This window comes from Aquarana catesbeiana, linkage group LG10 (assembly GCF_042186555.1).
Source record: "Aquarana catesbeiana isolate 2022-GZ linkage group LG10, ASM4218655v1, whole genome shotgun sequence".
Lineage (NCBI taxonomy): Eukaryota > Metazoa > Chordata > Amphibia > Anura > Ranidae > Aquarana > Aquarana catesbeiana.
In genome coordinates this window covers 135,821,535-135,849,221 of record NC_133333.1, presented here as the reverse complement: position 1 = coordinate 135,849,221, position 27,687 = coordinate 135,821,535, and the positions used below count along the sequence as shown (strand labels likewise).

The 27,687-nt window shown below is 42.8% G+C and overlaps 1 protein-coding gene across 3 annotated transcripts in view; it reads right to left on the bottom strand.

The window, feature by feature from the left end:
• The window catches only part of LOC141110908 (carbonic anhydrase-related protein 10-like), a 967,215-nt gene that overhangs the window by 151,253 nt on the left and 788,275 nt on the right, over positions 1-27,687 (bottom strand). The gene's annotated exons all lie outside the window — the stretch shown is intronic.

The window sequence follows — 27,687 nt, the reverse complement described above, 5'->3', positions numbered from 1 at the left end:
CGGTGTTATGTGACTCGTTAATGTTACATTGTTTCAGGTGTGAATGGGGAGCAGGTGTGTTAAATTTGCTGTTATCGCTCTCACTCTCTCATACTGGTCACTGGACATGACAACATGACACCTCATGGCAAAGTTCAACATGACACCTCATGGCAAAGAACTCTCTTGGGATCTGAAAAAAATAATTGTTTCTCTACATAAAGATGGCCTAGGCTATAAGAAGATTGCCAAGACCCTGAAACTGAGCTGCAGCACAGTGGCCAAGACCATACAGTGGTTTAACAGGACAGGTTCCTCAGAACAGGCCTCGCCATGGTCGACCAACGAAGTTTAGTGCATGTGCTCAGTGTCATATCCAGAGGTTGTCTTTGGGAAATAGATGTATGAGTGCTGCCAACATTGCTGCAGAGGTTGAAGGGGTGGGGGGGGCCAGCCTGTCAGTGCTCAGACCATACGCCGCACACTGCATCAAATTGGTCAGCATGGCTGTGGTCTCAGAAGGAAGCCTCTTCTAAAGATGAAGCAGAAAGCTGCAAACAGTTTGCTGAAGACAAGCAGACTAAGGACATGGATTACTGGAACCATGTCCTGTGGTCTGATGAGACCAAGATAAACTTATTTGGTTCAGATGGTGTCAAGGGTGTGTGGCGGCAACCAGGTGAGGAGTACAAAAACAAGTGGGCCTTGCCTACAGTCAAGCATGGTGGTGGGAGTGTCATGGTTTGGGGCTGCATGAGTGCTGCCAGCACTGGGGAGCTACAGTTCATTGAGGGAACCATGAATGCCAACATGTACTGTGACATACTGAAGCAGAGCATGATCCCCTCCCTTTGGAGACTGGGCCGCAGGGTAGTATTCCAAAATAATAACGACCCCAAACACAGCTTCAAGATGACCACTGCCTTGCTACAAAAGCTGAGGCTAAAGGTGATGGACTGGCCAAGCATGTCTCCAGACCTAAACCCTATTGAGCATCTGTGGGGCATCCTCAAATGGAAGGTGGAGGAGCGCAAGGTCTCTAACATCCACCAGCTTCCTGATGTCTTCATGGAGGAGTGGAAGAAGACTCCAGTGGCAACCTGTGAAGCTCTGGTGAACTCCATGCCCAAGAGGGTTAAGGCAGTGCTGGAAAATGTTGACACTTCAAACCCAATTTGGACATTTTCCCTTAGGGGTGTACTCACTTTTGTTGCCAGTGGATTAGACAATAATGGCTGTGTGTTGAGTTATTTTGAGGGGACAGCAAATATGCACTGTTATACAAGCTGTACACTCACAACTTTACATTGCAGCAAAGTGTCATTTCTTCAGTGTTGTCACATGAAAAGATATAATAAAATATTTACAAATATGTGAAGGGTGTACTCAGTTTTTGTGAGATACTGTGTATATATATATATATATATACAATGGGGACGGAAAGTATTCAGACCCCCTTAAATTTTTCACTCTTTGTTATATTGCAGCTATTTGCTAAAATAATTTAAGTTCATTTTTTCCTCATTAATGTACACACAGCACCCCATATTGGCAGAAAAACACAGAATTGTTGACATTTTTGCAGATTTATTAAAAAAGAAAAACTGAAATGTCTCATGGTCCTAAGCATGGATATTTAAGATACCAAATTCTTCAATTCATGGGTAAATCTCCACCATATTCAGCATCTATCACCTCTCCTCCTAAAGATGCGACCATGTATGGGTATACCTCTTCAGTCAGTGATTATATCCTCCACAATATTCAACCCCTGTCTCCTTTCCCATCAAAGAATCTGCAGACTTGGCTCCACCAAATGAGCCACAAAAAGCAGATATAGTGTAATACTGTTTATTGAAAACGTGGTAGGTATTAGCAGCTCTAGGGTCTGTGAGAAAACAAAACAAAAAAAAAACACACACACAAGTGCACATAAAAGAGTGCATGCATAAGGACATGTGCATATGTACACTTGTGTGTGTTTTTTATTACCTTTTTGTTAGTTCCGCTAGCCGGGCCCGCCCAGCTGCACCTTTAGGACCCCCCCACTCGGCGCAGGGGGCCGTCCTTTGCAAAAGTTTTGACACAGGCGGCATCTCACACAGCGGAAGAGCGCGGCCAGAACCCGGCTTGTGACTCTTCCGGGTTCTGCGTCATGGGCCACTGACACGGGTCTACGCCCCCGCCCCGGTACATCCAGCGTCATCACGCCAAGCGTCCTGCGTCACTGCACCCGGAAGTGTTTCTACACACCATCTCCATGCATACAATGCATGGAAGGGGCAGATTCGCATGCCAATGACTCGGGGGGCGTACATGGATACCCCCGGCCACTCCCAGGAGCACCTACGGGATTGGCTGCAGCCCCCACCCCCACACCGTACTTAACTGGGCCCAACTATCCATTTACTTCCTGCTTCCTATCCTCCAACGGAATGGCCTCCTATTCACTGGAACAATCTCTTTCCTGAAACTCTTACAGGTAAACCCCAACTCCACACGGGATGGCCTTGCCTGCAGCCTGGGGGTCAACCCTATATCTACTTCAGCACTTGCCATGGGTACTCTCCCAGACACTTACTATAGCCTTCCTCATCTAGGCTCTGTATACCAGGCTCCATCGGACCCCTGTGAAAGCTTCTGTATTGCATGGTGTACAGCGCCCTTCCGGTTGCACCTCTATGGCGCAAGGCAGGCCATCCCACTCCTGAACCAGGACACCCTAGCAGGTATTACAATCATCACACTTGGTTTCACCATTTACTTCCTGGGCCCCCTTGTTAATATGTATGTATGTGGACTGGTGTCCCCAGTGGTCACATGCATTTTTGGCTTCCATATAGCCCAGGACAATTTTGTGTACTTTATTTTCCCACAACGATTGTTTTTCCCACTCCCTAGACACAGACCACACTGATGGGTATCCTTACGCCCTTTGTTGGGGAGTCCCCTTCCTGGGATTGTATGCTGGGCATGCCCAGCCTACTGGCTCTGTATCAGGTGTTGTTAGGGAACAGTGGCACTCTGTCCCCCACAGTTTTTAAAGTGTTTAAAGTGGATGCAGCAACATATGATGTTAGTACTTATCTGAATATGTTATGAACTTGGATGGTATCATTTTTTCTTGCTGCTACATATTTTTGCTCAATGACTGTATTTTCAATTATAGACATGTTTTGTTTTCGTGCTGGTCTCAATCATACACCCCTGAGGAAGAGAAACACTCGAAACACGTTGGGTACTCCCTGTATGTGCTCCATATGCAACGGAGTAAATTATTGTAACCTTATGTACTGTATTGCATGTTCATTGTTTATGAATCCTGTATACTTCATATGAAATTTCCATTTGCATTGTAGATTTGGTCATATCTACATTTTTTTCTAATAAATATTTTAAACCCATAATTAACACAGAGTAGCTTTTTTCCCTTTATAGTCCCACAAGAGGAACAAATTTCCTATGCATATAATTAAAAGAGGGTTTTTTTTCTGGAGAATCTTATTAAGTGTGTTATCTCTCAGTAAGATAGGCCAGAATTTTTCTTTTCAACTATTTTGTAATCTAGATTAAAACCAGAAACGAAAGCCATCTTGTGTTTATTCTCTTTAGGATTCCTTTTCTCCAACAAATCACTTCTATTCATATCGGATACTTCCAAACTAACTTTATCAAGGTCAGACTGTGCATATCCCTTTTCCAAAAATCTATTCATCAACACTTCAGATTGAGTCCAATAGTCCTCATCTAAATCGCAGTTGCGTCTGATTCTAACAAATTGTCCTTTCGGGATTGTTTGTAGCCATCCAGGATGATGACAACTCCTAGTAGAGATGTACCCATTCTTGTCAACTTCTTTAAAGTATGTCTTAGTATACAGCCTATCTTCCTTTTTGAAAATTATAAGATCTAGATGTTGAATCTCCTTATAATTCCACTTACTGGTGAGTTTGATATTATAATGGTTATTATTCATATGGGTCACAGATCCTTCCCAGATGAATATAATGTCATCTATATACCTCCTGTACAGCCTTAACTGTGATTACTCACCAGTCAGTATGTCTTCGTCCTCCCATTTATTCAAAAAAATGTTTGCCACGCTAGGGGGCATATCTGGCCCCCATAGCAACTCCCTTAATTTGGTTAAAAAAAATGTTAAGTCCCTCTAACAAAAAAGCTCTCTGTGCTTGTTTTAAACTAGTATGTTTATACAAGGACCACCTAATTGCATCTAGTGCGTCATCTTGCTTAATGTTAGTGTACAATTATTCAACGTCTGCTGTCACCAGCAACGCCAAGCCATTGATGGAAATGTTTCTTAACAGGGTTTTTATTTCTTTACCATCTTTCAAAAAAGCTCTACCTTTTTCTGCCAACGGATGTAAAAATATGTCCAGGTATTCACCAATTGAGCAATAAATAGAATTAATCCTGCTAAAAATTGGCCTTCCTAGAGGTATGTCCTTATTTTTGTGCACATTAGGCAACTGGTATATAACAGGAATCTTTGGAGCCATTAGATTTTAATATTTTGCTTTCTTTTTATCTAAAATCTTCTTGTGTGTACCCTTTTTAATCCATTCCTCTAGTTTCTTTTTTAATCTTCGTGTGGGATCTCCAGGAAGTTTTTTTATATGTGTCACTCTCATTTGGAATCCTTTTCATCTTTGCTTCATACTCAGTTTTTTAAGAACTAGCAAACCCCTCCCTTATCAGCAGGCCTAATAACTATCCCCTTCTTTTTTTCCAATCTCTTTATGGACTCCCACACAAGTTTGGTCTTCCTCCTTGTGTTACTTTCTATTTTATATTCTCTTGCACCATATTTTTAAAAACATCAATATATTAATGGCTATATGGTCCAGGGTTAAAAGTGGGTTTGTTCTATTTTGGCCATCCTTTGATTTAACTTCCATAAAAAACTTTTTAATATTTAACTTCCTAATGAATTTTTTGACATCTATCATGGTTTCAAATTTATTAAAAAACTTGGTAGGGGTTAAATGGGAGGACGAAGACATACTGACTGGTGAGTGGCCACAGTTAAGGCTGTACAGGAGGTATATAGACAATGTTATATTTATGTGGGAAGGATCTGTGGAAGATTTGGACTCTTTCATGACCCATATGAATAACAACCGTTATAACATCAAACTCACCAGTAACTGGATTTATGAGGAGATACAATATCTAGATCTGGTAATTTTCAAAAAGGAAGATAGGCTGTATACTAAGACATACTTTAAGAAGTTGGCAAGAACAGGTACATCTCTACTAGGAGTTGTCATCATCCTGGATGGCTAAAAACAATCCCGAAAGGACAATTTGTTAGAATCAGACACAACTGCGATTTAGATGAGGACTATTGGACTCAAACTGAAGTATTGATGAATAGATTTTTGGAAAAGGGATATGCACAGTCTGACCCTGATAAAGTTAGATTGGAAGTATTCGACATGAATAGAAGTGAGTTGTTGGAGAAAATGAATCCTAAATAGAATAAACACGAGATGGCTTTCGTTTCTGGGTTTAATCTAGATTACAAAAGAGTTGAAATGTATTTTAAAAAAATTCTGGCCTATCTTACTGAGAGATAACGGACTTCATAAGATTCTCCAAAAAAAAACTCCTTTATTTAAAGAAAGGAACCAAGCCTACGGAATACGATTGCCAAGAATATTATAGACTCCCCTAAGAAGAGGAAAAAAAACATTTTTAGACATCATAGGTTTTTACAGATGTGGAAGATGTATTTCCTGCAGGACCAGCGCAGATAAAAAGAGAAAAACACAGGGTTTTAAAGGGGCTAGAGGGAAAGAATACAAAACTGACAAATTCATATTATGTAAAACTAGATATGTTACATATCTTTTGACATGTCCATGTGGTTTGGATTATGTAGGCAGAACCACCAGATGTCTTTATAAATGAATCAATGAACATGTCGATAACATTAAAAAAGGGTTCAAAACCCATAGTGTCTCGAATCATTTTAGGACACACCACAACAAAAATCCTGCTTTATTGAAATTCTATGGGATTGATAAGGCTCTGCCACACTGGAGTGGGAGTAACATGAAAACCTAGGTCTCCCAAATTGAGACTAGATGGATTTTTAAATTAGATTTGCTTATGCCATCTGGCTTTAATATTGACATTGACCAAAACAGTTTTTTTACTGATTTTTTTAACATCTTGGCCTACAAGCTGTAAGCACACTATTACTACTAGGAATGAGCTGAACACCCCCCGGTTCAGTTCACACCAGAACTTTTGAACAGGCAAAAAATTTAGACAAACGCGCAAACACCGTTAAAGTCTATGGGACACGAACATGAAAAATCATAAGTGCTCATTTTAAAGGCTTATATAAAAGTTATTGCCATAAAAAGTGTTTGGGGACCCAGGCCCTGCCCCAGAGGACATGTATCAATGCAAAAAAAAGTTTTAAAAACTGAAATTTTTTTCAGGAGCAGTGATTTTAATATTGCTTAAACTGAAACAATAAAAATGAAATATTCCTTTAACCACTTCCCTACCCGGCCATAGTAAAATGACGTCCACAGATGGGATCTCCCATCCTGGGTGGATGTCATATGATGGCCTGGGCTCCCCGCCGCGTTGCTCGGGATCCGGTGCGAGTGCTTGGCGGCTGCAATGTCCGCCGGGCACCCGCGATTGCCCGTTAACCGGACCGGGCCGTGGATCTGTGTGTGTAAACACACAGATCCACGTCCTGTCAGTTGAGAGGAGGCCGATCTGTGTTCCCAGTTAGGGATGAGCTTCGTGTTCGAGTCGAACCCATGTTCGACTCGAACATCGTCTGTTCACTCGTTCACCGAATTGCGAACGATATGGGCCGTTCGCGCCAAATTCGTGTGGCGCGTCACGGCCCATAATTTACTGCGGCATCGCAGTGCATTGCTGGCTGATGATTGGCCAAGCATGCACTATGACCCGCATGCTTGGCCAATCACAGCGCCGCCTGAACAGAGAGCCGTAATTGGCCAAAGCCAAGGAGGCTTTGGCCAATTATGGCTCAGGGGATTTAGTACACGCCCCACACTTTATAAGGCCGCCTGCACGGCGGCCCTGTGTAGTGTGTGTTCCGGCGTTCATTGAGAGAGAGAGAGAGACAGACAGTGACATTTGATTTGAGTTAGATAGATTAGGCAGAACAGTCAGTCAGTTAGCTGCACTTACAGTGTATTGTGTATATATATATGCATCCCAGGTGTTGCATATATATATATATATATATATATATACACTGTATTCAGTTTAGCTAGATCCGTTCTTGTTATCTTCCTACTGACAGGCAGGCTTGTCTTGTTACAGTATTTACAGCTACCTGAAGAAAATTACTGGTGTTCTTTTGATCCTATTAGTACCACAGTCAGGCAGCTAGACTATTTACAGTTAGTGCAGTGCATCCTGCTCACAGTGTTCAGCTAGATCTGTTCCTGTTATCTTCTTACTGACAGGCAGGCTTGTCTTGTTACAGTATATACAGCTACCTGAAGAAAATTGCTGGTGTTCTTTTGATCCTATTAGTACCACAGTCAGGCAGCTAGACTATTTAAAGTTAGTGCAGTGCGTCCTGCTCACAGTGTTCATCTAAAACTACAAGTTAGTGGGGTGCGTCCTGCTCACAGTGTTCAGCTAAACCTACAAGTTAGTGGGGTGCGTCCTGCTCACAGTGTTCAGCTAAACCTACAAGTTAGTGCGGCGCGTCCTGCTCACAGTGTTCAGCTAAACCTACAAGTTAGTATGGTGCGTCCACCTCACAGTGTTCAGCTAAACCTACAAGTTAGTGGGGTGCGTCCTGCTCACAGTGTTCAGCTAGATCCGTTCCTGTTATCTTCTTACTGACAGGCAGGCTTGTCTTGTTACAGTATATACAGCTACCTGAAGAAAATTACTGGTGTTTTTTTGATCCTATTAGTACCACAGTCAGGCAGCTAGACTATTTACAGTTAGTGCAGTGCGTCCTGCTCACAGTGTTCAGCTAAACCTACAAGTTAGTGGGGTGCGTCCACCTCACAGTGTTCAGCTAAACCTACAAGTTAGTGCAGTGCGTCCTGCTCACAGTGTTCAGCTAGATCCGTTCCTGTTATCTTCTTACTGATAGGCAGGCTTGTCTTGTTACAGTATATACAGCTACCTGAAGAAAATTGCTGGTGTTCTTTTGATCCTATTAGTACCACAGTCAGGCAGCTAGACTATTTACAGTTAGTGCAGTGTGTCCTGCTCACAGTGTTCAGCTAAACCTACAAGTTAGTGGGGTGCGTCCTGCTCACAGTGTTCAGCTAAACCTACAAGTTAGTGGGGTGCGTCCTGCTCACAGTGTTCAGCTAGATCCGTTTCTGTCATCTTCTTACTGACAGGACAGGCAGGCTTGTCTTGTTACAGTATATACAGCTACCTGAAGAAAATTACTGGTGTTTTTTTGATCCTATTAGTACCACAGTCAGGCAGCTAGACTATTTACAGTTAGTGCAGTGCGTCCTGCTCACAATGTTCAGCTAAACCTACAAGTTAGTGGGGTGCGTCCACCTCACAGTGTTCAGCTAAACCTATAAGTTAGTGGGGTGCGTCCTATTCAGAGTGTTCAGCTAAACCTACAAGTTAATGGGGTGCGTCCTGCTCACAGTGTTCAGCTAGATCCGTTCCTGTTATCTTCTTACTGACAGGCAGGCTTGTCTTGTTACAGTATATACAGCTACCTGAAGAAAATTACTGGTGTTTTTTTGATCCTATTAGTACCACAGTCAGGCAGCTAGACTATTTACAGTTAGTGCAGTGCGTCCTGCTCACAGTGTTCAGCTAGATCCGTTCTTGTTATCTTCGTCCTGCTCACAGTGTTCAGCTAAAACTACAAGTTAGTGGGGTGCGTCCTGCTCACAGTGTTCAGCTAAACCTACAAGTTAGTGGGGTGCGTCCTGCTCACAGTGTTCAGCTAAACCTACAAGTTAGTGCGGTGCGTCCTGCTCACAGTGTTCAGCTAAACCTACAAGTTAGTGTGGTGCGTCCACCTCACAGTGTTCAGCTAAACCTACAAGTTAGTGGGGTGCGTCCTGCTCAGAGTGTTCAGCTAAACCTACAAGTTAGTGGGGTGCGTCCTGCTCACAGTGTTCAGCTAGAGCCGTTCCTGTTATCTTCTTACTGACAGGACAGGCTTGTCTTGTTACAGTATATACAGCTACCTGAAGAAAATTACTGGTGTTTTTTTGATCCTATTAGTACCACAGTCAGGCAGCTAGACTATTTACAGTTAGTGCAGTGCGTCCTGCTCACAGTGTTCAGCTAAACCTACAAGTTAGTGGGGTGCGTCCACCTCACAGTGTTCAGCTAAACCTACAAGTTAGTGCAGTGCGTCCTGCTCACAGTGTTCAGCTAGATCCGTTCCTGTTATCTTCTTACTGACAGGCAGGCTTGTCTTGTTACAGTATATACAGCTACCTGAAGAAAATTGCTGGTGTTCTTTTGATCCTATTAGTACCACAGTCAGGCAGCTAGACTATTTACAGTTAGTGCAGTGTGTCCTGCTCACAGTGTTCAGCTAAACCTACAAGTTAGTGGGGTGCGTCCTACTCACAGTGTTCAGCTAAACCTACAAGTTAGTGGGGTGCATCCTGCTCACAGTGTTCAGCTAGATCCGTTCCTGTTATCTTCTTACTGACAGGACAGGCAGGCTTGTCTTGTTACAGTATATACAGCTACCTGAAGAAAATTACTGGTGTTTTTTTGATCCTATTAGTACCACAGTCAGGCAGCTAGACTATTTACAGTTAGTGCAGTGCGTCCTGCTCACAGTGTTTAGCTAAACCTACAAGTTAGTGGGGTGCGTCCACCTCACAGTGTTCAGCTAAACCTACAAGTTAGTGGGGTGCGTCCTGCTCAGAGTGTTCAGCTAAATCTACAAGTTAGTGGGGTGCGTCCTGCTCACAGTGTTCAGCTAGATCCGTTCCTGTTATCTTCTTACTGACAGGCAGGCTTGTCTTGTTACAGTATATACAGCTACCTGAAGAAAATTACTGGTGTTTTTTTGATCCTATTAGTACCACAGTCAGGCAGCTAGACTATTTACAGTTAGTGCAGTGCGTCCTGCTCACAGTGTTCAGCTAAACCTACAAGTTAGTGGGGTGCGTCCACCTCACAGTGTTCAGCTAAACCTACAAGTTAGTGCAGTGCGTCCTGCTCACAGTGTTCAGCTAGATCTATTCCTGTTATCTTCTTACTGACAGGCAGGCTTGTCTTGTTACAGTATATACAGCTACCTGAAGAAAATTACTGGTGTTCTTTTGATCCTATTAGTACCACAGTCAGGCAGCTAGACTATTTACAGTTAGTGCAGTGCGTCCTGCTCACAGTGTTCAGCTAAACCTACAAGTTAGTGGGGTGCGTCCACCTCACAGTGTTCAGCTAAAATTACAAGTTAGTGCAGTGCGTCCTGCTCACAGTGTTCAGCTAGATCCGTTCCTGTTATCTTCTTACTGACAGGCAGGCTTGTCTTGTTACAGTATATACAGCTACCTGAAGAAAATTACTGGTGTTCTTTTGATCCTATTAGTACCACAGTCAGGCAGCTAGACTATTTACAGTAAGTGCAGTGCGTCCTGCTCACAGTGTTCAGCTAAACCTACAAGTTAGTGGGGTGCGTCCTGCTCACAGTGTTCAGCTAAACCTATAAGTTAGTGTGGTGCGTCCACCTCACAGTGTTCAGCTAAACCTACAAGTTAGTGGGGTGCATCCTGCTCACAGTGTTCAGCTAAACCTACAAGTTAGTGGGGTGCGCCCTGTTCACAGTGTTCAGCTAAACCTACAAGTTAGTGGGGTGCGTCCTGTTCACAGTGTTAAGCTAAACCTACAAGTTAGTGGGGTGCGTCCACCTCACAGTGTTCAGCTAAAGCTACCTGTAGAAGGTTGGTGGTGTTCTCATACTACAGGCAGGCAGTTGATTTTGCTAGCTGCAGTATCAGTATATGTATATATATATATATATATATATATATATATATATATATATATATCCCAGCTTAGTGCAGCTACAGGCCATTAGTATGTCTGGAAGGCCAAGAAGGAGAGGCAGACAGTCACAAGCCAATAAGAGAGGGCAAGCAGGCTCTGTGTCTAGTGCTGGTCGTGGAGACGGTGCATCCTCATCAGCACGTGGCCGTGGGACACGCTTGGCCTTTTTTTCGGCAGCTGGCCGTGTTGAGCCGCAACATGCGGAAGACTTGGTCGAGTGGATGACCAAGCCGTCCTCATCCTCCTCATCCTCTCTCACCCATGCCCAGGGTACTTTGTCTGGCAAAGCAGCGGCCTCTTCCCTCGGCTCAATGTCATCAGTGACTCCTTCCCTAGCCCCACCATGTCCTCCTGAGGAGTCCCTCGAACTGTTTGACCACAGTGTTGGGTACATGCTCCAGGAGGATGCCCAGCGTTTGGAAGGCTCTGATGATGATACTGAGCTCGATGAAGGCAGTAACATGAGCACGGACAGAGGGGGTGCCCAAGAAGGACAGCAATCTGGCAGTCATGCTCCCTCTGCTGCAGCATACTGCCAGGTTTGCTCCAGTGATGAGGAGGGAGGGGATGATGAGGTCACTGACTCAACGTGGGTGCCTGATAGGAGAGAGGAGGAGAAGGAGGAGGAGGTGGCACATCATAAGGGCAGCACATTGACTGCATCACACCCCAAAGCTCCACATGTGCAGGGCGCTGCAGTCTCTGCGCGTTATTCAAAAAGTTCTTTGGTGTGGGCCTTTTTTGAGACGAGTGCATCAGATCGCACCGCTGCTATTTGCAACATATGTCTCAAGCGTATCTTGCGTGGCCAAAACATCTCCCGCTTGGGTACCACATGCTTGACCAGACATATGTTGACCTGCCATGCAGTTCGTTGGCAAGCGTATCTAAAAGACCCACACCAAAGAACAAAGAGGACCTCTCCTTTCTCCTCATCAGCTGAGATTTCCAACCCCACTATACCTTCAGTCCTCTCTGAGACCTGCACTGAGAGGAATGAAGGTGTAGAATTAGGTGTGTCACAGCCAAGTACTTGTGGGCAATCTGCTTTTGGTACACTGACGTCAGATTGTACCAGGCAAATTTCCCTGCCCCAGCTGCTGCACCGCCAAAAGAAGTTTGCTCCCAGCCATCCACATGCCCAGCGGTTGAATGCTAGCTTGGCAAAATTGCTAGCACTTCAACTGCTGCCTTTTCAGTTGGTAGACTCTGCCCCCTTCCGTGAGTTTGTGGAATGTGCGGTTCCTCAGTGGCAGGTACCCAAACGCCACTTTTTCCCACGGAAGGCGATTCCGGCTCTCTACCGGCATGTGGAAGGCAATGTCCATGCCTCGCTGGACAGGGTGGTCAGCGGTAAGGTGCATATTACCACTGACTCATGGTCCAGCAGGCATGGACAGGGACGTTACCTAAGTTTCACGGCGCATTGGGTGACTCTGCTGGCAGCTGGGAAGGATGCAGGACAAGGTGCAGTAGTGTTGGAGGTTGTTCCGCCACCACGCCTCCAAAATGCTAATGATTGTGACACACCTCTCTCCTCCACCCCCTCCTCTTCTTCTTCCTCCATGGCCTCTTCCTGTGCTTTGTCCTCGGAACCAGCGGTGCTCCGTAGCTGTTCAAGGGGCTACGCAAGTACACAGGCCAAAAGATGCCATGCGGTGCTTGAGCTGACGCCACGCCATGCCAACTTAAGGCAGGAATGGTGGTTTGCGACAATGGCACCAACCTCCTCTCTGCCCTCCGACAGGGACAAATGACCCATGTGCCCTGTTTGGCTCATGTCCTTAACTTGGTGGTGCAGCGGTTCTTGGGCAGGTACCCGGGCTTACAGGATGTCCTGAGACAGGCCAGGAAAGTCTGTGTGCATTTCCGCCGGTCATATAATGCCAGTGCTCGGCTGACGGACCTCCAAAAGGAGTTTAACCTGCCCAAGAACCGCCTAATCTGTGACATGCCCACCAGGTGGAACTCAACGTTGGCCATGCTGCAGCGGCTACACACGCAGCAGAGGGCCATCAATGAGTACCTGTGCGACTGTGGCACCAGGACAGGGTCAGGGGAGCTTGTTTTTTTTCCCCACGCCAGTGGGCCATGATCAGGGATGCATGCACTGTCCTGTCACCATTTGAGGAGGCCACGAGGATGGTGAGCAGTGACAGTGCATGCATCAGTGGCACTGTCCCCCTTGTCCACCTGTTGGAGCACACGCTGCGTGGAATAATGGACAGGGCACTTGAGGCAGAACAGAGGCAGGAATCGGAGGACTTCCCTAGCTCTCAAGGACCCCTTTATCCAGACAGTGTTCCTGCGTGCCCGCCGATCACACAGGAAGAGGACGAGGAGGAGGAGGAAGATTGTGTCAGTATGGAGGTGGAGCCTAGCACTCAGCATCAGCAGCAGTCTTTAAGGGATCAGTCCCAAGAAACACATGGACTTGTACGTGGCTGGGAGGAGGTGGCTGCGGACCATGTCGTCCTTAGTGACCCAGAGGACTCTGGACCAAATGCCTCAGCAAACCTACGCTGCATGGCCTCCCTGATCCTGCAAAGCCTGCGTAAGGATCCTCGTATTCGTGGTATCAAGGAGAAGGACCAATACTGGCTGGCAACCCTCCTTGATCCACGTTACAAGGGTAAGGTTGCGGACCTTATCTTGCCATCACAGAGGGAGCAGAGGATGAAACATCTTCGGGAGGCCTTGCAGAAAGGTCTGTGCAACGCTTTCCCAGAGACTGGGAGGTTACAAACTCCTGTTTCTGGACAACGTGTTGCTGAGGCTTCGGTCAGTCAAAGAAGGAGCGGTGGAGAAGGTGGCCATCTGACCGATGCGTTCAGAAAATTTTTTGGTCCGCAGCCCCAAGGTATGATCGGTTCCAGCAACCATCGCCAGCGTCTGTTTTACATGGTGCAGGAATACCTAGGGGCAAGATCAGACTTGGACACCTTTCCCACCGAAAATCCTCTTGGTTACTGGGTCTTGAGGATGGATCACTGGCCAGAGCTTGCACAGTATGCAATTGAGCTACTGGTCTGTCCTGCATCCAGCGTTCTTTCGGAACGCACATTCAGTGCTGCTGGAGGCGTGGTAACCGATCACAGGGTGCGTCTGTCCACCGACTCGGTCGATCGACTGACCTTCATAAAAATGAATCAGTCTTGGATCACCACCAGCTATCAAGCACCTGATGCTGATGTAACCGAATAATTTTTTTTGAAATCTCAGATCCCTTCAAAGACTGCCTATGCTGATGCTGAGTGACTATCCCTGAGTAATTATCCTCTTCCTTCTCAATCATCATGCTGATAGCTTGTAAGAACATTTTTGGTTCTGGGCGCCACCACCAGTGCCTTAGGCACAATTTTTCAGCCCCTGTTTAACAGGGGCGTGTAATTACAATTTTTGATGCAATACTTTCAGCAGGGCTCATTCCTGCGTTCCAACTAGAGTGTCTGTGAGGGGTTGCAGTGTTGTGGCACCAGCACCAGTGCCTAAGGCCCAATTTTTCTGCCCCTGTTTAACAGGGGCATGTAATTACAATTTTTGATGCAATACTTTGCAGCAGGGCTCGTTCCTGCGTTCCAACTAGAGTGTCTGTGAGGGGTTGCAGTGTTGTGGCACCAGCACCAGTGCCTAAGGCCCAATTTTTCTGCCCCTGTTTAACTGGGGCGTGTAATTACAATTTTTGATGCAATACTTTGCAGCAGGGCTCATTCCTGCATTCCAACTAGAGTGTCTGTGAGGGGTTGCAGTGTTGTGGCACCAGCACCAGTGCCTAAGGCCCAATTTTTCTGCCCCTGTTTAACAGGGGCGTGTAATTACAATTTTTGATGCAATACTTTGCAGCAGGGCTCGTTTCTGCGTTCCAACTAGAGTGTCTGTGAGGGGTTGCAGTGTTGTGGCACCAGCACCACCACCACCACCACCACCAAAGGCCCAATTTTTCTGCCCCTGTTCAACAGGGGCATGTAATTACAATTCTTGATCTAATATTTCACAGCAGGGCCCATTTCTGCACCCACCAAGAGCGAGTGTGGACTTACAGTGTTGTGGCACCAGCACCACCACCACCAAAGGCCCAGTTTTTCTGCCCCTGTTCAACAGGGGCATGTAATTACAATTCTTGATCTAATATTTCACAGCAGGGCCCTGTGAGGGCTTACGTTGTTGTGGCCACAACAACACCTAAGGGCCAAATTTCTGCTGAGTATATAGGGCAGTATATACGACTCCTACTTGCAAATGGAAGGGGACAACAGGAAGTGAGATGAAATCTACCCCTAGGAAGGGAAATTCTCTCCTGTAAGAGTTAATATGGGAAAAACATTTCTCCTTTCCACTGATGTTTTCCAATCCTTCTTCCACAAAAAACCCCAAATTCTCAAAAAACATTTGTCATTGGGACAAAAAGTGAGGTGAAATCTTCTAAAGAGGAGGAAAGACAGCAAAACAAATGTCACAGGGGTGATAACCCTTCCCTATGTTTTCCAAAAAGCTTAAAAAAGATATTTTGGCTGGATCTAAACACATTAAAAATGTACTCATTCAAAATGACAAACAGATTCTACTTAACAACAAACCTACAGTCCCTGTCTTGTTTGCACCGCCTGTATACTGCTGTTCAGAGTACATAGGGCCTGGTGGCCCCACACCTTTCCTTATTTTAATTTGGGTGCGGGTTTCCCCTTAATATCCATACAAGACCCAAAGGGCCTGGTAATGGACTGGGGGGTACCGTTTGTCTCACTGATTTTCATCCATATTGCCAGGACCCGACATTGCATTAAACCCGCAAGCAGTTTTAAATGAGATTTTTTCCTTTAATAATTACATTTGGTACAGGGACTGTTCTAAACACGGGAAACACGCGCCACTTTACAGGCATACTATAGACACCCCCCAGGTACGATATTTAAAGGAATATTTCACTTTTTTTTTTTTTTACTTTAAGCATCATTAAAATCATTGCTCCCGAAAAAACGGCCGTTTTTAAAAGTTTTTTTTGCATTGATACATGTCCCCTGGGGTAGGACCCGGGTCCCCAAACCCTTTTTAGGACAATACCATGCAAATTAGCCTTTAAAATGAGCACTTTTGATTTCGAACATTCGAGTCGCATAGACGTCAATGGGGTTCTAACGTTCGTGCGAACTTTCGGTCCGTTCGCAGGTTCTGGTGCGAACCGAACCGGGGGGTGTTCAGCTCATCCCTATTCCCAGTACAGAGGAACACCGATTGGTCTCCTCCCCTTGTGTGTCCCCTCCCCCTACAGTTAGAATCACTCCCCTAGGAAACATTTAACCCCTCGTCTCCCCCTAGTGGTTAACCCCTTCTCTGCCTGTCACATTTATACAGTAATCAATGCAATTTTATAGCATTGATCGCTGTACAAATGTGAATGGTCCCAAAAACTGTGTCAAAAGTGTCCGATGTGTCCGCTATAATGTCGCAGTCACGAAAAAAAATCGCGATCGCCGCTATTACTAGTAAAAAAAAAAAAATAAATAATTTTTTTTAAAAAATGTCATAAATCTATCCCGTATTTTGTAGACGCTATAACTTTTGCGCAAACCAATCAATATACGCTTATTGCGATTTTTTTTTACCAAAAATATGTAGACGAATACGTATCGGCCGAAACTGAGGAAAAAATTCGTTTTTTTTTTTTTAAATTGGGATATTTATTATAGCAAAAAGTAAAAAATACTGTTTTTTTCAAAATTGTCGCTCTTCTTTTGTTTATAGCGCAAAAAATAAAAACCGCAGAGGTGATCAAATACCACCAAAAGAAATCTATATTTGTGGGGAAAAAAGGATGTCAATTTTGTTTGGGTACAACGTTGCACGACCACGCAATTGTCATTTAAAGCGCGACAGTGCTGAAAACTAAAAATTGGTCTGGGAAGGAAGGGGGTGAAAATGAAGTGGTTAAATATTGTGCCTGGAGGGTGTCTATAGTATGCCTGTAAAGTGGCACAGTTTTCCTGTGTTTAGAACAGTACCACAGCAAAATGACATTTCTAAAGGAAAAAATGTCATTTAAAACTGATTGCGGCTGTAATGAATTGTCGGGTCTCAGCAATATAGATGAAAATCATTGAAAAAAAATGACATGGGTTCCCCCAGTCCACTACCAGGCCCTTTGGGTCTGGTATGAATATTAAGGGGAATCCCAAACCAAAATAAAGAAAAATTGTGTGGGGGTCCCCTTAAAATCTATACCAGACACTTCAGGTCTGTATTCAATAATATTCATCGAGCTACACTTCTGGCCCATGCAGCTTGTTCATGCCATATCCCTGGCTGTTTCCTCTCGTTGGATATACAAAAGGCATTCAATTCATTACCATGGCCTTATCTACACTCAATTCTTTATCACTGGGTTTTTTCGGTTTTGAAATGTATAGCTGCCTCATATCAACACTCAAAAGCATATATCTCCTATTCGGGTTTTAAATCTGATCCTATTAATGTTGAGAGAGGCACCAGGCAGGTATGCCCCCTATCCCCTATCCTCTTTGCATTGGCAATTGAACCCCTGGCTCAACTCATTCGATCCAACCCAAACATAAAAGGACTCGAACTTGGTGGTTATCAACATAAATTATGTCTGTTTAAAGACAATGTCTTAATATTCCTTATTTCTCCCCTCAGTGCCAACTCTTCTGAACGTCCTTTCTAAATCTGAACAAGTATCAGGCCTTTCTATAAACCCCCAAAAATCTAAAGCTCTAAATATATCGTTGACACCTGCCATCCAAACCCATCTTCTTCACTCTCTACCATTTACCTGGTCTACAAAGTTTATCTCCTACTTGGGTATTAACTTTACAGCCAACCCTCTGGAGCTCTATGGAGCCCACCTATGCTTTCACAACTTAATAAACTTCTCAATAATTGGTCAACCATACCATTGGCCTAGTTAGGAAGAATTACAGTGACAAAAAATGTCCATTCTCCCAAAACTCTTATATCTTTTTCGAGTACTCCCTATATCTATACCATCATACTTCTTATGCATCGTACAACGTAAAACCTTACATTTTATCTGGGGTAAGACAAAACCTCAAATTCCTAAACATACCCTATATGCTCCTGAAAATTCAGGATGGTCTGGGTGTGCCAGATTTTACTAAATATTATTATGCAGCCCAATTATCACAACTTTCCAAATACCACGCTAAGATCGAAATCCCACTTTGGGTAGCGGTAGAATCAGTCGATTGTGACCCTCTATCCATCGCAAATCTTCTTTGGCTAAACCCAATGCAATGCCGAACAGTAACGAATCCCATTACCAAACACTGCCTATCCATTTGGGATAGGTTAAAAACCCGATTTGGCCTACAATCTAGAAATAGTCCTCTTCTCTCCTTCCTCCACAATCCCTCATTCTACCCGGCTTTGTCCTCCCCAAACTCATTCTTGGCATGGTCAAGAGCTGGTTTGACCTGCGCTCACCATTTTTATAAATCTTCTCTAATCACACCATTTCCTACTTTTCATGAAAACTATGATCTTCCACATACAGAAACTTTCAGATATCTTCCAATAAAAAACTTTTTTCACAACCATGCACCCTCTGATACGAAATCCCCAAGCTTCACTATATTCGAACAAGCCTGTAAATCAGATCCACATAAACGTGGTCTCATTTCCAACCTATACACCCATTTATTATCACACATTACCTCTGCGCCCCCATCCTATACTACCAAATGGGAACAAGATCTCCAATTACAATCTGCAGACATAAATTGGTCTCAAATCTGGCAAACAACAAAGTCTGCCTCCCCGAATGTAGAGGCTCTCGAAACCAATTATAAGGTACTCACAAGATGGTACTTAGTCCCAGCCAGAATTTCTAAATTCTCTCCAAAATATCCTTCCCATTGCTTTCATGGCTGCTCTACTCCGGGTACTCAGGTACATATCTGGTGAGAATGTAATATTGTCAGATCCTTTTGGTCAGAAGTTTTTAATATTCTTTCCACAATGTTCAAAATTATATTACTGTATGACGCACCTATTGCGCTCCTGAATAGTAAACCACAAGCCTTGTCAAACCACCAATGTAAACTCATGCTCTTTGTTAACAACAGCAGCAAAACAGCTCATAGTAAAAGCTTGGAAAACAGATTCACTTGATATATCATTAGTCAAAGAGTTACCCAATCTCTAATCCATGCTAAAACAGAAGCTATCTATCTTGATAATATATCTAAATTCGAAGCCCTGTAAACACCATGGATTGAACATTTCCTATCACCGGGCTTTGACACCTCTTTACTACTCCCTTAAGGGCTTAAGATCTATAATCTGTTATGTGATTTAATTCATTTGTAGAGGGCACCTACTTTCATGTAGGTGACCTTTCTTCTAGCTTACAGTTTCAGGAAAAATTTAGACAGGCTTGTACTATTATAACAGGTCTGGTTGTTTATTTTGGGAACTGGAAGTGTCAGTATAGTGCAGGGTATGGCCACCTGTGCTTGGACCCAGAGATGCCTCCTCTTGCTTTCCGTGACATGGTTTTGGAAGAGAGGTTGGACTTGGGATCTGAGTGACAGGCAGCTTGTGAGTGAGTTCTGGCCACTCATTAATTTGTTTGGCAGGAGGCGGGACAAAAAAAGCTGGGGTCACATGGTCGAAAGAGGTTCGTAGTTCCAGTCTGGTGCCCAGAGAAGGGAAAGGTTCCCCTGCAAGGAACCAACCAGAGCCCCCCCCACAGGGAGGGAGGGGGGACCGGGACCCGCAGAAAAGCTAATGACACCGGACAGCATGTAGTCGCTGGTGTCACTGGACGCCCCTGCAGGGAAGGGAGCATGCCAGACCAGAGAGAAGGGATGGAGAAGCCATTTCAAGAAGAAGTAGAAACTAAGCGGAAGACAACTGGGCGATCGATCGTTTATGAGTGGCACATGGACTGTTGATCAAGTGAGTGAAAGCCCAGGGGAAGGGTACTACCAGAGGCTGAGGGATGTTGGTACGCAAGTCAATGAGAAAGGTGGAGATGGCCTGTGACTTTGGGTTCAACAATACCCCAGGATTCCAATCAGTCAGGTGGGAGGAATTATTCAGAGTAATCTCTTCCTTAGCTCAACTTGGAAGTACCAAACAGACGGGAAGTAGTGGTAAAAAGGCAGCAGTAAAGCTCCCAGCACAAGTAGAGATACAGACTGTAAACTTTAAACTTTAAAAGTTCTGCAGGTGAAGAAGTTATTCAGAGTGACTCTTTACCATATATTCTCTAGTCTAGTCATACAGCAGACGGGATCTGTTCTCACAGACCCTAGAGCTGCTAATGTGCTGAGCACCTATCACATTTTCATGTAAGTGCGGCATTTTTAACCAACAAAGCAGTATTACACTATATCTGCTTATGGTGGCTCGTTTGGTGGAGCCAAGTCTGCAGATTCTTTGATGGGAAAGGAGACAGGAGTTGAATATTGTGGAGGATATACTCACTGACTGAAGAGGTATACTCATATACTCACGTTTTATAATATGGTGGAGATTTACACATGAATTGAAGAATTGGGTATCTTAAATATCCATGCCTTATGGCCACTTGTTGGCTGAATTGATCTGGTGAGCGCAATCTGTTTCTCACTTTGGGTGGAGCACTTTATATTTGGATCACTGAAGCACTTTTTATTCATAGATTCACGGTGTTGGAGAATTTATTTTGGACCACAACAAATATGAACTTTTATAATTTTTTATGGATTTATTATTGTGCACTTTCTTATATATACATTTTTTTTACATATGTATATTTTCCACAGTGTTTTTGATCAATTAATCATTTGTTCATTATGTATTTGATTGTTAATCACAACAGTTTTATTTGTTAGACCAGATAACGCCCTTTTTTTAAAATTCTTTTTGTTAAGTTTTATGACAGACAGACAGTAAAAAGTAGTGGCCTTGACACAACATCAAGCCACTCCAAAGACCAAACACGGCCAACCGCTACAAACAACGACCGAACTAGCTAACACAGCCCTTTTGATCTCGATCTCTTTCACTTTTCATTAGTCATCTACTAATTTTAGGAGCAGCGCTGGCACATCTATCTATATATATATATATATATATATATACATATATATATATATATATATATATATATATATATACATATATATATATATATATATATATATATATATATATATATATATATATATATATATACATATATATATATATATATATATATATATATATATATATATATATATATATATATATATATATATATACATATGTATATATATGTATATATATATATATATATATATATATATATATGTATATATATGTATATATATATATATATGTATTATTTAATTAGGTGGCGCCGTCCCCTTTTTTCTCTTGTTTTGATTCACTTGCGCATTTGTGCAAATAGGTGGCAGCCTATATTCATTTATATTTTTAATATTTGTGCACTTATAGGACTTATTACATGTATTGACATTTGGAGTATAGAGCAACTATGGATATTTTTAGTTTTTTAAGCAACAGGCATTTGAATATTGAGGATATTTTTCAGGAACAAACTGAAAATTATGTTAATTTAGATCAGGCTTTTAGCTAATTGAAGCATGACATGGATTAGATCTTGGTGGGATGTCACTACCCTTGAACTTTATATGAAAGAAAACATTCCTCCTAGAAGTCTTAGGTGGGACATAGGCTCCAATGATGGTTTGGAGGACCCTAAACTTATGTTAGAATGGTATGAATTCTTTAATAAGTGTGAGAAGAAACTTATGGAAATTTTTTTTTGCAAAAGAAAAGTTAAATAAAATTTATTGGAAATGAGAATTTCACAATCAAGAGAAAAACTGTCTCCTTTCATTGATTTTTAAGAATATAAAAATAAAACTCAACTTCTAGAGAAACAATTAATTATATATGATAACGATATTAAAAAGAAAAAAGTGAAGAAGAACCAAAAGGATATAATAGAGTATAAGGAGGATAAGGTGTATAGAGGGCAGGAGGATGTAGTGAACACTATTTCCAGGAAATCATCATTGGAACGAGAGGACATGTCCCCAGTTGGTCAACATAGGAGCCCTTGTTTACCCCCTTGGCACAGAGAGGCAGACACTAATGGTATGAGGGAAAATTGCCCCAATAGCAAGAACATAGTTAGGAATTACGATAGAGGGGGTGGTATGAAGGAGGAGTCAAGGAGGCCTAAATCTAGTCCTCCACAGTATAGGGTGCCCACAGAAAACAGGTATCTCCCCCTAGTAGAGAACACACCATTAAGGCAGGGAGATTATGCACATTACTCACAGGAGGCATCTGGCAATGGGTATGCATATTATGGTGGAAATGGTGAAAACTATAGAGACAGACCTTACCACAGACTCCAGAGACCCACCCTGTTATAATAGAAACAATGACACCTCCCCACCATAGACCATTTAGAAGCAGGCCCTTTAGGGGTGGGAATAGGGGTAGAGGTTTTCCCAGACCCCCACAGCAAGGGTATGATAATCATTATTATCAACAGTCAGGGGAATGGAGAGACTGGAGAGAACCCTACAAAGTAGCACACACACCCCCAAAGATGAAAGAAGAAAAAGAGGCTGTAGAGGAGGCAGACAGAAAAAGAAAAAGAGACAGTTAGAATCAGGAATATTTAATTTGGCAGGGGAGACTTTCACAGAAGATGAGATAAGCACTCTTCAGGAGGATTTGAAGTTTTCCCCTGCCAAGTTTTTAAATAAATTTGAAACCATGATAAAAATTCATTAGGAAGTTAAATATTAAGAAGTTTTTTTATGGAAATGAAATTGAACGATGGCCAAATAGAAGATACAGATTTTAAACATAGTGGCTTAAAGAACAAATCCACTTTTAACCCTAAACCATATAGCCATAAATATATTGATGTTTTTAAAATAATGATGCAAGAGGATATCAAGAAAATAGAAAGTAACAAAAAGAGGAAGACCAAACTTGTGTGGGAGGCCATAAAGCGATTGGAAAAAAAAGAAGGGGATAGTTATTAGGCCTGCTGATAAGGGAGGGGGTTTGGTAGTTCTTAAAAAAACTGAATATGAAGCAGAGATGAAAAGGATTTTAAAAGAGAGGGACACATATAAAAAACTCCCTGGAGATCCCACGTGTAGATTAAAAAAGAAACTAGAGGAATGGATTAAAAAGGGTACACACAAGAAGATTTTATATAAAAAGGAAGCAAAATATTTAAATCTAAAGGCTCCAAAGATTCTTGTTATATACCAGTTGCCTAAGATGCACAAAGATAAGGACATACCTCTGGGTAGGCCAATTTTTAGCAGGATGAATTCTATTTATTCCTGCATTGGTGACTACCTGGACATATTTTTACATCCATTGGCAGAAAAAGGTAGAGCTTTTTTGAAAGATGGTAAAGAAATAAAAACCCTGTTAAGAAACATTTCCATCAGCGTTGCTGGCAACAGCAGACGTCGATTCATTGTACACTAACATTTAGCAAGATGACGCACTAGATGCAGTTAGTTGGTCTTTGTATAACCATACCATTTTAAAACAAGCACAAAGAGCTTCTTTTATTAGAGGGACTTAAAATGGCTATGTCAAATAATTATTTTTGGTACGGTGGTGATTTTTTTAACAAAATTAGGCAATTTGCTATGGGGGCCAGATATGCCCCCATCGTGGCAAACTTTTTTTGAATAAATGGGAGGATGAAGACATACTGACTGGTGAATGGCCAAAGTTAAGGCTGTACAGGAGGTATATAGATGACATTATATTCATCTGGGAAGGATCTGTGGAAGATTTGGACTCTTTCATGACCCATATGAATAACAACCGTTATAACATCAGTTATAACATCAAACTCACCAGTAAGTGGAGTTATAAGGAGATACAATATCTAGATCTTGTAATTTTCAAAAAGGAAGAAACTGGCGTTTAGAAACTGTTTAGAAACTGGTGTTTCTAAATGCCAGTTTCAGCTTTTAAAAACATGTGTTCAGCAGAGTTTGCACTGGGGTCTCGTGTGCATGAGGCCTTAGGCAACTGTAAAGTTCCTAATCTAATCCGAGGGTGTTTGTATCTCCAAATAAGGTCTCTAAACAAAGTATCTATTTGTCTAAAAAAATTCTGAGGCAACCATACAGGACAATTATGTAAAAAGTATAGTAGTTGTAGCACCCAAACCATCTTTATCAAATTGGCTTTGCCGACTACTGTTAATGGTAACTTACTCCAAATTTGACCCACTTGTTTAAAGCACTTGAGTGGTGGAACCAAATTCATTTCTACATATGTGCTCACTTTTGATGTAACTTGGACGCCTAGATATTTAACTGTAGAGACCACAGTTATTTAAGACGCTGATATTGGCAGGTGAGTCACCAAGGGGTCCACAGGTAAAATAACTAACTTATCCTAGTTTATTGTAAATCCTGAAAAAGAGCCATATGTGTTAATTAAAGGCATCACTGTTACTAAGGAAGACGATGTGTCTCCCAAAAATAGAAGTGTGTCATCAGCATATAAGGCAATCTTGTCCTCTCCTCAGGGTCTACAGAACTCAATAATATTCAATGGTTGGCAGCAGCCAAAGGTTCAAGGGCCATGGCAAAAAGTAGAGGTGATAACGGACAACCCTGCCTTGTTCCACGTTGTAAAGAGAAAGGGTCTGATACATGTCCATTTACCTGAACTCGTGCCATCGGGGCAGTATAAAGAAGTTGTATCCAACTTATAAACTGGGGTCCAAATCCAAACTTCTCTAAACAGTGTCAAAGAAAATCACATTTTACACTATCAAAAGTTTTTGCGGCATCAAGCGACAATATAGCTCTATTGCCCAAATTTTCAGACAGAAAATGCAAATTGAGGAATAAATGTCTTATATTCACTGCACTGGATCTACTTGGATTGAATCCAGATTGGTCTGAATGCACTATCTTAGATATTATTTTTGCCAATCTAATAGATAACACTTTTGCCAACAGCTTTAAGTCCGATGTAAGTAGCGATATTGGGCAATATGATTCTGGATTATCAGGAGTCTTATCAGGTTTTAATAGAACTATAATAATCTCCTCATTCATAGAGGGAGGAAGATGACCAAACTCCAATACTGCATTAAATACCTTTAACAATTCAGGCAACAAATTAGCTCCATAAACTTTGTAGACCTCCCCTGGTAATCCATCTGCACCTGTGGATTTATTATTAGGCATACTGGCAGAAGCAAACTGGAGTTCCTCTAAATTCAGAGGTTTATCCAGCGTCTCCCTGTCAGCTGCAGACAGTTCTGTTAGCATAATGGAATTAAGAAAAAGTTGCAGTTCGGTTTATTTATAAGATACTTTGCTACTATACAAATTTTTATAAAAAATGAAGAAACACTGATGATATCTCTGTGGTAGTAGATGCAATTTTAGTTGGAGATACTTGCAATTTTACCACTTGTGTCGCTGATTTTTGAGCTTTCTATTATTGTTGCTAAAAGGTGGCTTGTATTTTCCCCAACCTCAAAATAAGGTTGCTGAAGGAAGAAACGTTCCTGTTCTGCTTTTTTATGGGAGATATTGACATATGCCTGTTGAGCTTCTATAGTAGTTTTCGCTATATATTGAAGTTCGGCCTGTAGAAAAGCTTCAGCAGCAGTGGCGGCCCATCCATAGGGGCGCCCAGGCGCCGCCCCCCCCCCCCCCTCCTGTAGTCACAAAAAAAAATTAAAACGGCCCCTTTAAGAAATAAAAAAAATAAAATAAAAAAAAAATCCTTTAACGTAGTGCACTGTGGCGCCGGACGCAGTGCACTATGGGAAGCGCCACGTCAATGCAATCACAAGATTGCAGACATGGCGCTTCATTTGCGAGCTTCCAACCCGCCTTGGGGCGCAATACAAAACGCTGAGTAGCTTCCGCCCGTAAAAACACTGTGATTCTATGGGCGGGAGCATTGTTGTTAAAGATCTCAAGGTCACTTCTGGGTTTTCTGAAACTGACGAAAGCCGGAAGTGACGTCGTCACTGTAAGGTGAAAGACTGCACGGAATGACCATGCATCTCAGTGCTGCCTTAAACGTACCCATCTTTCAACTAGCCTCATGAAAAGCTAGAATAAGGGACAAGGACACCTACTGGGGCCTCAGGTAGGTATAAATTAGAAACCTTTGCCTGTCACACATGGCTAGTCAGGACATAAATGGAAAGGAGAAAAAAACCCCTTTAAGGTTCTGTTGAAATGTAAATATGGTCGTGCTTGGAATGTTACTTAAAATATGTATTAGATTGCCAAATGAAGCATATGGGGAGTCATTCAATCTGTGGGAGGCTATTATTTCCAGCCATGTGGTTCTATAGGTCAAATACATTTCTATATTCTAATCACAGAGATATGAGTGCCGTCTTGAGCTCTGTTCTTGCCGAGAGGCTGTGGGCGGGTGACAAGGTTTATTTGTATGCAGCACCTCTGGGAAGGGTATAGTAAGTCATGGGTGACTTACAGAGAACAAAATCGGTATTCTGTAATAATTCAATTAAAACATAGTAAAGACAAGAGTAAGGACAATTTTGTGTTAAACCTGTAAGCCTAACTGGGAAACCAAGTCCTGTGCATTGATGTCTAGAAGAATACTAGCCACGGAAATAGGAAATAGGGATGTATGTGATCTGATGAACCCTCTTTACACTTTTTGCTCAAAGGTGAACGGCGGACAATGGGCTACTAGCAGCGGGGCAGCTAGGCTTGGGAGTCAGGCTGAGCGGGCACCAGTTCTACTTTTGCCTTCCAGATGGACTGTAGGGTGTCACCTGTCCTGAACCTCCCTGAGTGTATGGAAATGCCCTTTTGCCGAATTTCAGCAGCTCCACCTCCATGGTCCACCCACAGCTCAGCCAGAACTCCATGACTGGAAGTTGGATGGGTGTACAGTGAACTGTGCTGCATGTGGTGCTGCCTGTGCTGATCCTGCAGTGTCACTCAATATCTCACTCCTGTGACTGAGATTTTGGATACAGCAGGATTCGGAGTGAACAGCACAGGCCCCCTGGATGCTGAAGACCCCTTGTAGTGACCAATCCCTGCTATGCCCACACTAGCAGCCCCACCACCTGATGTACACACACAGCATGGTGCTAGATAGGTGTGTGTGTAAAGCTGCAGAAGGCCAAAACTTCAAGTGGAAGACATAAGAGACTGCAAAATTGGTGAGTCCACTCTCATAACTTGACAAATGCATATGTCCCTCTCCTCTGATGCTCTGAGTCTCTTACTACTTACTATAAAAGATTGCCACTCCTCTGAAAAGCTGGCTGCTATATACTATCTGTGGTGCTGGCTGCTATATACTATCTGTGGTGCTGGCTACTATATACTATCTGTGGTGCTGGCTGCTATATACTATCTGTGGTGCTGGCTACTATATACTATCTGTGGTGCTGATCTATATACTATCTGTGGTGCTGGCTACTATATACTATCTGTGGTGCTGGCTGCTATATACTACCTGTGGTGCTGATCTATATACTAACTGTGGTGCTGGCTACTATATACTATCTGTGGTGCTGGCTACTTTATACTATCTGTGGTGCTGGCTGCTATATACTATTGGCGGTGTTGGCTGCTATATACTATCAGTGGTGCTAGCTGCTATATACTATCGGTGGTGTTGGCTGCT